The 8177-nt window shown below is 43.3% G+C and overlaps 1 protein-coding gene across 1 annotated transcript in view; it reads right to left on the reverse strand.

The window, feature by feature from the left end:
• The window catches only part of LOC139023153 (nebulette), an 89766-nt gene extending 81930 nt beyond the window's left edge, over window positions 1–7836 (reverse strand). Inside the window, exons 1-2 of the mRNA XM_070435601.1 lie at window positions 7510–7836; window positions 1531–1625 (exon numbers count right to left, since the gene is read on the reverse strand). The gene's annotated coding sequence lies outside the window, so the exon portion shown is untranslated. The remainder of the gene's footprint in view (window positions 1–1530; window positions 1626–7509) is intronic.
• Window positions 7837–8177: the final 341 nt, after the last annotated feature.

The following is an 8177-nucleotide window of genomic DNA, read 5'->3' on the forward strand; positions in this document are numbered from 1 at the left end:
CTCCACAATGTGCTAGCGGAGTGGAAGGTGTGTTCCCACAATGTGCTAGCGGAGTGGAAGGTGTGTTCCACAATGTGCTAGCGGAGTGGAAGGTTGTGTTCACACAATGTGCTAGCGGAGTGAGGTGTGTTCCACAATGTGCTATCGGAGTGGAAGGTGTGTTCCACAATGTGCTAGCGGAGTGGAAGGTGTGTTCCACAACGTGCTAGCGGAGTGGAAGGTGTGTTCCACAATGTGCTAGCGGAGTGGAAGGTGTGTTCCACAATGCGCTAGCGGAGTGGAACTGACTTTCAATGGAGTTGCATTATTTTCTAGAGATTATCTTTTATAAACCACAGCTCATGTGCTTGGTTACCTCTAACGAGCTCTTGTTCACCACACAAAACAGTCCTTGCTTGCTATTATGAAAATCAAATTCAACAAAACTGTTTTTAATTTCGAAAGCAGTCAAATAAAACTTTTAAAAAGGAACTCTAGCCATAAAATTCTACCATGCAAATACACTGTGTGTTATAAGGGGAAATAATGATCGTTCTAGAATGCCTTTCAAGCCAATCAAAAAATAGTATTCGACAACGCCATGGTATAAATAGAACGAAGAATGTATTATCCCTGTGCTCTTAATGCAAAATGACAGTAATTGCACTCCTGTAATTGATGTGTGTGTGTGTGTGTGTGTGTGTGTGTGTGTGTGTGTGTGTGTGTGTGTGTGTGTGTGTGTGTGTGTGTGGTGTGTGTGTGTGTGTGTGTGTGTGGTGTGTGTGTGTGTGTGTGTGTGTGTGTGTGTGTGGTATGTGTGTTCGCTCGCTCGCCGCGTGGTACGTGCGTGTGTTCGTCCACGTGAATTAATCTTCTGTGCGCTACTGCAAAAGCCTCTAATAAGCCAAGGGCCGTTTATCTGAGAAGTAAAGAGAAACGCAAAGCAGAAAACCAGGCAAAAGCGTTGGCCCTCCATCTGCTTTCATGCTGGGGGACAGAAATAGACTTGTGCTCTCTTATAGAAGGCCCTACTTGCCATGTTGCTCTATGCATCAGGCCAGTCTCCAGCCTACACTTCAGATTTCTCATCTGAAAGCTTTGCCAGACACATCTGGATGTTATGAGTGTGTTTCAGAAGTAACAAGCCTGACATTACTAGTAGATTAACCAGTCTTTGGAGACGAGGACAGACATGGGTTCTGTACTGTAACACTGTCTTGTCAGGAAATTCTCATCTGGACTCAACTCCATTTTTCTATGTTCATGTGGAACCGGTGGGAATCGAACCTGGTGTGTCTCGCGCACACCAGCCCAACAACTTAACCATTAGACCAAGAAGATATCCACATGGCCAAGAGTGAAACAGTGTCAGGCAGGTCCACCTTATCACAAGAGCGGGATTCCAAATCAGCTCCACTATAAATGCATTGCCCATGAATGCCCACTGCTCATACCCTACTTCTGCCACTTCATCAACAAAACTGTTTGAGACCACTGACTTAAGCCCTAAAACCAAAGCATATAAATAACTGAAGCAACAAATGTACTCACGCATTGCAGTAGGGCTTCTTATCGTAGCCTTTGTAGTTCTTCATGTTCAGGGTCATCTTACACACCTCGCAGTGGAAGCATCCTTTATGCCAATTCTGGAAAGGAAAACACAAATGATATTTCAATTCAGTTTGGCCTTCTGCTGGTGCTCAAATTTGAGAATTGTGAATGAGTAAGTGCCTTTATTAGTTGAAAGGCATCGAGACATGACTAATATTCCAGATTTCTATTACCACAACCAAGAGAAGTGATTCTAAACAATTAAGTGAAAAAGAAAATAAGAAAGGTTTATGAATTAAACAAAGGTTACAGTATCAAAACAAATCAAATGCGCCGAATACAACAGGTTACATCTTACAGTGAAATGTTTACTTACAAGCCCTTAACAATTATTTTTCTTAACTGCATTGTTGGTTAAGTAAAAAAAAAAGTTAAACATTATTTTTATTTTTTTAAACAACAAAGAATTAAAGAGCAGCAGTAAAATAAACAGTAGCGACTCTATTTACAGGGGGTACCGGTACAGAGGCAATGTGCAGGGCACAGGTTAGTCAAGGTAATTGAGGTAATATGTACATGTAGGTTGAGGTAAAGTGACTATGCATCGATAATAAACAGAGGAGCAGCAGCATAAAAGAGGGTGTGTGTGGGGTGGACAATGCAAATAGTCCGGGTAGACAATTGATTAGCTGTTCTGGAGTCTTATGGCTTCGGGGTAGAAGCTGTTAAGATGCCTTTTTGACCTTGACTTGGCGCTCCGGTACCGCTTGTCGTGCAGTAGCAGAGAGAACAGTCTATGACTAGGGTGGCTGGAGTCTTTGACAATTTCTAGAGGTCCTGGATGGCAGGAAGCTTGGCCCCAGTGATGAAATGGGCCATACACATTACCCTCTGTAGTGCCTTGCGGTCGGAGGCCAAGCAGTTGCCGGACCAGGCAGTGATGCAACCAGTCAGGATGCTCTCTGTGCAGCTGTAGAACTTTTTGAGGATCTGAGGACCCATGCCAAATGTTTTCAATCTCCTGAGGGGGAATAGGCTTTGTCGTGCCCTCTTCACGACTGTCTTGGTGTGTTTGTACCATGATAGTTTGTTGGTGATGTGGACGCCAAGGAACTTGAAGCTCTCAATCTGCTCCACTACAGCCCCGTTGAGGAGAATGCTCGGTCCTCCTTTTCCTGTAGCCCACAATCATTACCTTTGTCTTGATCACGTTGAGGGAGAGGTTGTTGTCCTGGCACCACACGGCCAGGTCTCTGACCTCCTCCCTACAGGTTGTCTCATCATTGTCGGATGATCAGGGCTATCACTGTTGAGTCGTCAGCAAACTTAATGAAGGAGTTGTTTTCGTTCCTGGCCATGCAGTCATGGGTGAACAGGGAGTACAGGAGGGGGCTGAGCACGCACCCCTGATGGGCCCCCGTGTTGAGGATCGGCATGGCAGATGTGTTGTTACCTACTCTTACCACCTGGGGGGTGGCCCGTCAGCAAGTCCAGGATCCAGTTGCAGAGGGAGGTGTTTAGTCCCAGGGTCCTTAGCTTAGTGATGAGCTTTGAGGGCACTATGGTGTTGAAAGCTGAGCTGTAGTCAATGAATAGCATTCTCACCTAGGTGTTCCTACGTGAGAAGGGCAGTGTGGAGTGCAATAGAGATTATAATCATCTGTGGATCTGTTTGGGGCAGTATGTAAATTGGATGGGGTCTAGGGTCAGTAGTTATTTAGGCAGGTTACCTTAGTGTTCTTGGGCACAGGGACTATGGTATTACAGACTCAGCCAGGGACAGGTTGAAAATGTCAGTGAAGACACTTGCCAGTTGGTCAGTGCATAGTGCATGCTCGGAGTACATGTCCTGGTAATTCGTCTGGCCCTGTGACCTTGTGAATGTTGACCTGTTTAAAGGACTTACTCACATCGGCTACGGAGAGCGTGATCATACAGTCGTCCGGAACAGCTGATGCTCTCATGCATGCTTCAGTCTTGCTTGTTTCGAAGAGAGTGTAGAAGTAATTTAGCTCTTCTTTGTAGTCTGTAATAGTTTGCAAGCCCTGCCACATCCGGCGCGTGTCGGAGCCGGTGTAGTACAATTCAATCTCAGTCCTGTATTGTCAGTTTGCCTGTTTGATGGTTCGTCGGAGGGCATAGAGAGTCCTGCTCCTTGAAAGTGGCAGCGCTACCCTTAAGCTCAGTGCAGATGTTGCCTTTAATCCATGGCTTCTGGTTGGGGTATGAACGTATTGTCACTGTGGGGACCACGTAATTGATACACTTATTGATGAAGCCAGTGACTGATGTGGTGTACTCCTCAATGCCATCGGAAGAATCCCAGAACATATTCCAGTCTGTGCTAGCAAAACAGTCCTGTAGCTTAGCATCTGCGTCATCTGACCACTTCCGTATTGAGCGACTCACTGGTGCTTCCTGCTTTAGTTTTTGCTTGTAAGCAGGAATCAGGACAATAGAATTATGGTAAGATTTGCCAAATTGAGGGCAAGGGAGAGCTTTGTACGCATCTCTGTGTGTGAAGTAAAGCTGGTCTAGAGAGTTTCCCCCCCCTCTGGTTGCACATTTAACATGCTGTTAGAAATGAGATAAAAACAGATTTAAGTCCCAGCATTAAAGTCCCCGGCCACTAGGAGCGCCACATCTGGATGAGCATTTTCTGTTTTCTTATGGCCTTATACAGCTCATTAAGTGCGGTCTTAGCACCAGCACCGGTTTGTGGTGGTAAATAGACAGCTACGAAAAATATAGAAGAAAACACCTGGTAAATAGTTTGGTCTACAGCTTATGATGAGATACTTTACCTCAGGCAAGCAAAAGCTCAAGACTTCGTTAATATTAGATTTCATGCACAAGCAAATATACACAGATAATCTTGCAGATGCAGCAAAAACCCCGGCAGCTGTATGCTATCCATGTCGTCGTTCAGCTATGACTCTGTGAAACATAAGATATTACAGTTTTTAATGTCCCGTTGGTAGGAAATTCGTAATTGCAGCTCGTCCATTTTGTTATTTAATGAATGTACGTTGGCAAATAGGACTGATGGTAGAGGCAGATTACATACTCACCGTCGGATCCTTACAGTTGAAGTCGGAAGTTTACATACAGTTAGGTTGGAGTCATTAAAACTCGTTTTTCAACCACTCCACAAATTTATGGTTAACAAACTATAGTTTTGGCAAGTCGGTTGGGACATCTACTTTGTGCATGACACAAGTAATTTTTCCAACAATTGTTAAGAGACAGATTATTTAACTTATAATTCACTATCACAATTCCAGTGGGTCAGAAGTTTATATACACTAAGTTGACTGTGCCTTTAAACAGCTTGGAAAATTCCAGAAAATTATGTTATGGCTTTAGAAGCTTCTGATAGGCTAATTGACATCATTTGAGTCAATAGGAGGTGTACTGTGGGATGTATTTCAGGTCTACCTTCAAACTCAGTGCCTCTTTGCTTGACATCATGGGAAACTCAAAAGAAATCAGCCCAAGACTCAGAAAACAAATTGTAGACCTCCACAGGTTTGGTAATCCTTGGAGCAATTTCCAAACGCCTGAAGGTACCCGTTCATCGTGTACAAAACAATAGTACGCAAGTATAAACACCATGGACCACGCGCCGTCATACCGCTCAAGGAAGGAGACGCGTTCTGTCTCCTAGAGATGAAACGTACTTTGGTGAGAAAAGTGCAAAATCAATCCAGAACAACAGCAAAGGACCTTGTGAAGATGCTGGAGAAACAGGTACAAAAGTATCTATATCCACAGTAAAATGAGTCCTATATCGACATAACTGAAAAGCCGCTCAGCAAGGAAGAAGAACTACTTCAAAACCGCCACAAAAAAGCCAGACTACGGTTTGCAACTGCACATGGGGACAAAGATCGTACTTTTGAGAAATGTTCTCTGGTCTGATGAAACAAAAATAGAACTGTTGACATAATGACCATCGTTATGTTTGGAGGAAAATGGGGGACGCTTACAAGACGAAGAACACCATCCCAACGCGAAGCATGGGGGTGGCAGCATCATGTTTGTGGGTGTTTGCTGCAGGAGGGACTGGTGCACTTCACAAAATAGATGGCATCACGAGGAAGGAAAATGATGTGGATATATTGAAGCAACATCTCAAGACAATTACCCAAGCATACTTCCAAAGTTGTGGCAAAATGGCTTAAGACAACAAAGTCAAGGTATTGGACTGGCCATCACAAAGCCCTGACCTCAACCTATTTGTGGGCAGAGCTGAAAAAAGGGTATGCGAGCAAGGAGGCCTACAAACCTGACTCGTTACACCAGCTCTGTCAGGAGGAATGGGCCAAAATTTCACCCAAACTTATTGTGGGAAGCTTGTGGAAGGCTACCCGAAACGTTTGACCCAAGTTAAACAATTGAAAGGCAATGCTACAAATACTAATTGAGTGCATGTGAACTTCTGACCCACTGGGAATGTGATGAAAGAAATAAAAGCTGAAGTAAATCATTCTCTCTACTATTATTCTGACATTTCACATTCTTAAAATAAAGTGGTGATCCTAACTGACCTAAGACATGGAATTTTTTACTAGGATTAAATGTCAGGAATTGTGAAAAACTGAGTTTAAATGTATTTGGCTAAGGTGTATGTAACCTTCCCACTTCAACTGTACGTCCCCGATATCTCCGTCTCTTCTTCATGCGAATGATTTGGGTGTCTGAACTAAATCCTTTGCGTGCGGCTCGTTAAATAAAAAATCTTCATCGAGTACGAGGTGAGTAATCACTGTTCTGATATCCAAAAGCTATTTTCGGTCATAGGAGACGGTGGCAGAAACATTATGTACAAAATAAGTTACAAATAATGCGAAAAAACACACACAATATCACAATTGGTTAGGCACCTGTAAAACGGCAGCCATCTCCTCCGGGCATTGCCCTGAGGTAATTGCTGATTCTAAATTGAGCAAATAATTTAACTAAGAATATGTCTCTGTATGTGGTAGGTGTCAGAGCTGTACAATAGGCCATGCATTTGGTTGCAGATACGCCTGTGCTACAACTGTCCACTGGCGTTACGGCCACAGATTTGCTTGGATAGGTGACAGAAAGTAGTCAATGTCCATGATGTGTTCCCTTTGATTGCATGTGCATGATGTGATGTAATGTGTGATGTCCTTAGAAAGTGGGCCACATTGATACCATATGGCCATAAAGCAGGACCAGGGTTTGTGATTTAGATAATGGGTAGGCCTGCAGGAAACGCAGGGCACAGGCCTGAGTGGTCAAGATAAAGGCTATAGCGTTGGTTTAGCAGACATAAGATGCTCACTTCTAAGTTACCTTTTTACTATTAACCTGTAGTGGTAGTAGTAATTGTATCCTAGTATAGACCTAGGTCTGATTTAGACATCAATAATACAAAGGCGCTATTAAACAATAATGAACTAGTATTATTATATTCCACCATAAATCAGCATTCATATTTTGATCTAGTGAAAAGAAAAGATCACACTCAAGAAAATGCCACAGTCATTCCCTATTGAGCAAATCTGAATAGCCTATGTCCTTCAGGGGATAAAGGCTAAACTTGCAGGCTATTCCGTCCCCTTGTCATGTCAATATGATTCATAGGCCTACACTCATAGCAACATTTTTTCTATCTATAAACTATCATAAGCTAAAAGGGTTGTTTGGCTGTCCCCATAGGAGAACACAAAAGGGTTATTCAATGGGGAAAGCCAAAGAACCCTGTTGGAACGCGTATTTCTTAGAGTGTATGATACAACAGATAGGCTACTATAATACACCTATAAACTTTTGGCATAATCTGGTCTTGTGTGTAGCAGTGCACTCACTCTTTTGTGACATTAGGCTATGTGGCCAACGAGAAGTTTGAATCAAAGTTTAGAAATCTACCAACAGACTCCTGAAATACAGCGCAGTCAATTCTGTTATAGACAACTGCCTAACAGTGCATTAAAATTGTGATCTGACCTTATCAAGGCAGTTGACTTTCTCTGTCGGATAGACAATTTTCCCACAGCGCGCGCACGGCGGGTTCATTTTCAAATATGCGTCTTTATTCCACACGACAATAAATCCAATATATTCGTGCGCAATAGTTGTTCAAAACCTGGCAACAGCTCTGTATCATATCCCGAGGTCAAGTCGGTAAAAATAAAGTAGCGCGTCTCTCTCTGAGTGGTGCGTCTCGCAAGTGCGTTCGCACAGTCACTATGCTGTCCTGAGTGGATGCCGCATTAAAATTGCACAGACGTAAACTGTAGCTGCTTGTGTGACACAGCACCTACCACGATCCAAGCTGTTTGATTCAGCAACGAGACGACAGCGCCAAGCCAGGACCACATGATGTTCGTGCATTCGTAAAGAGCGAGAGAGAGAGAAATGGGGATGGATGGAGAGAGAAAGACAGAGAGACGGAGAGAGATATCCCTTAGACCAAAATCCCATTCATTTAACATGCCTGCTTCTTTTTGCCTGCTTTTTCGCATATCTGAAAAGCGTAGGAGATTAAAAAAAAAACACTGCAAATTAGAATACACCTAAAGACCTCGTCATGATTCAGGTATTTTCACAGACCACATAACCAAAATACAGCTAGCAGGTCTGTGTAAATGGTTCTCTGCTTTTTTGCAGGTAAA

The sequence above is a fragment of the Salvelinus sp. IW2-2015 genome, linkage group LG27 (assembly GCF_002910315.2).
Source record: "Salvelinus sp. IW2-2015 linkage group LG27, ASM291031v2, whole genome shotgun sequence".
In the NCBI taxonomy this organism is placed as follows: domain Eukaryota; kingdom Metazoa; phylum Chordata; class Actinopteri; order Salmoniformes; family Salmonidae; genus Salvelinus; species Salvelinus sp. IW2-2015.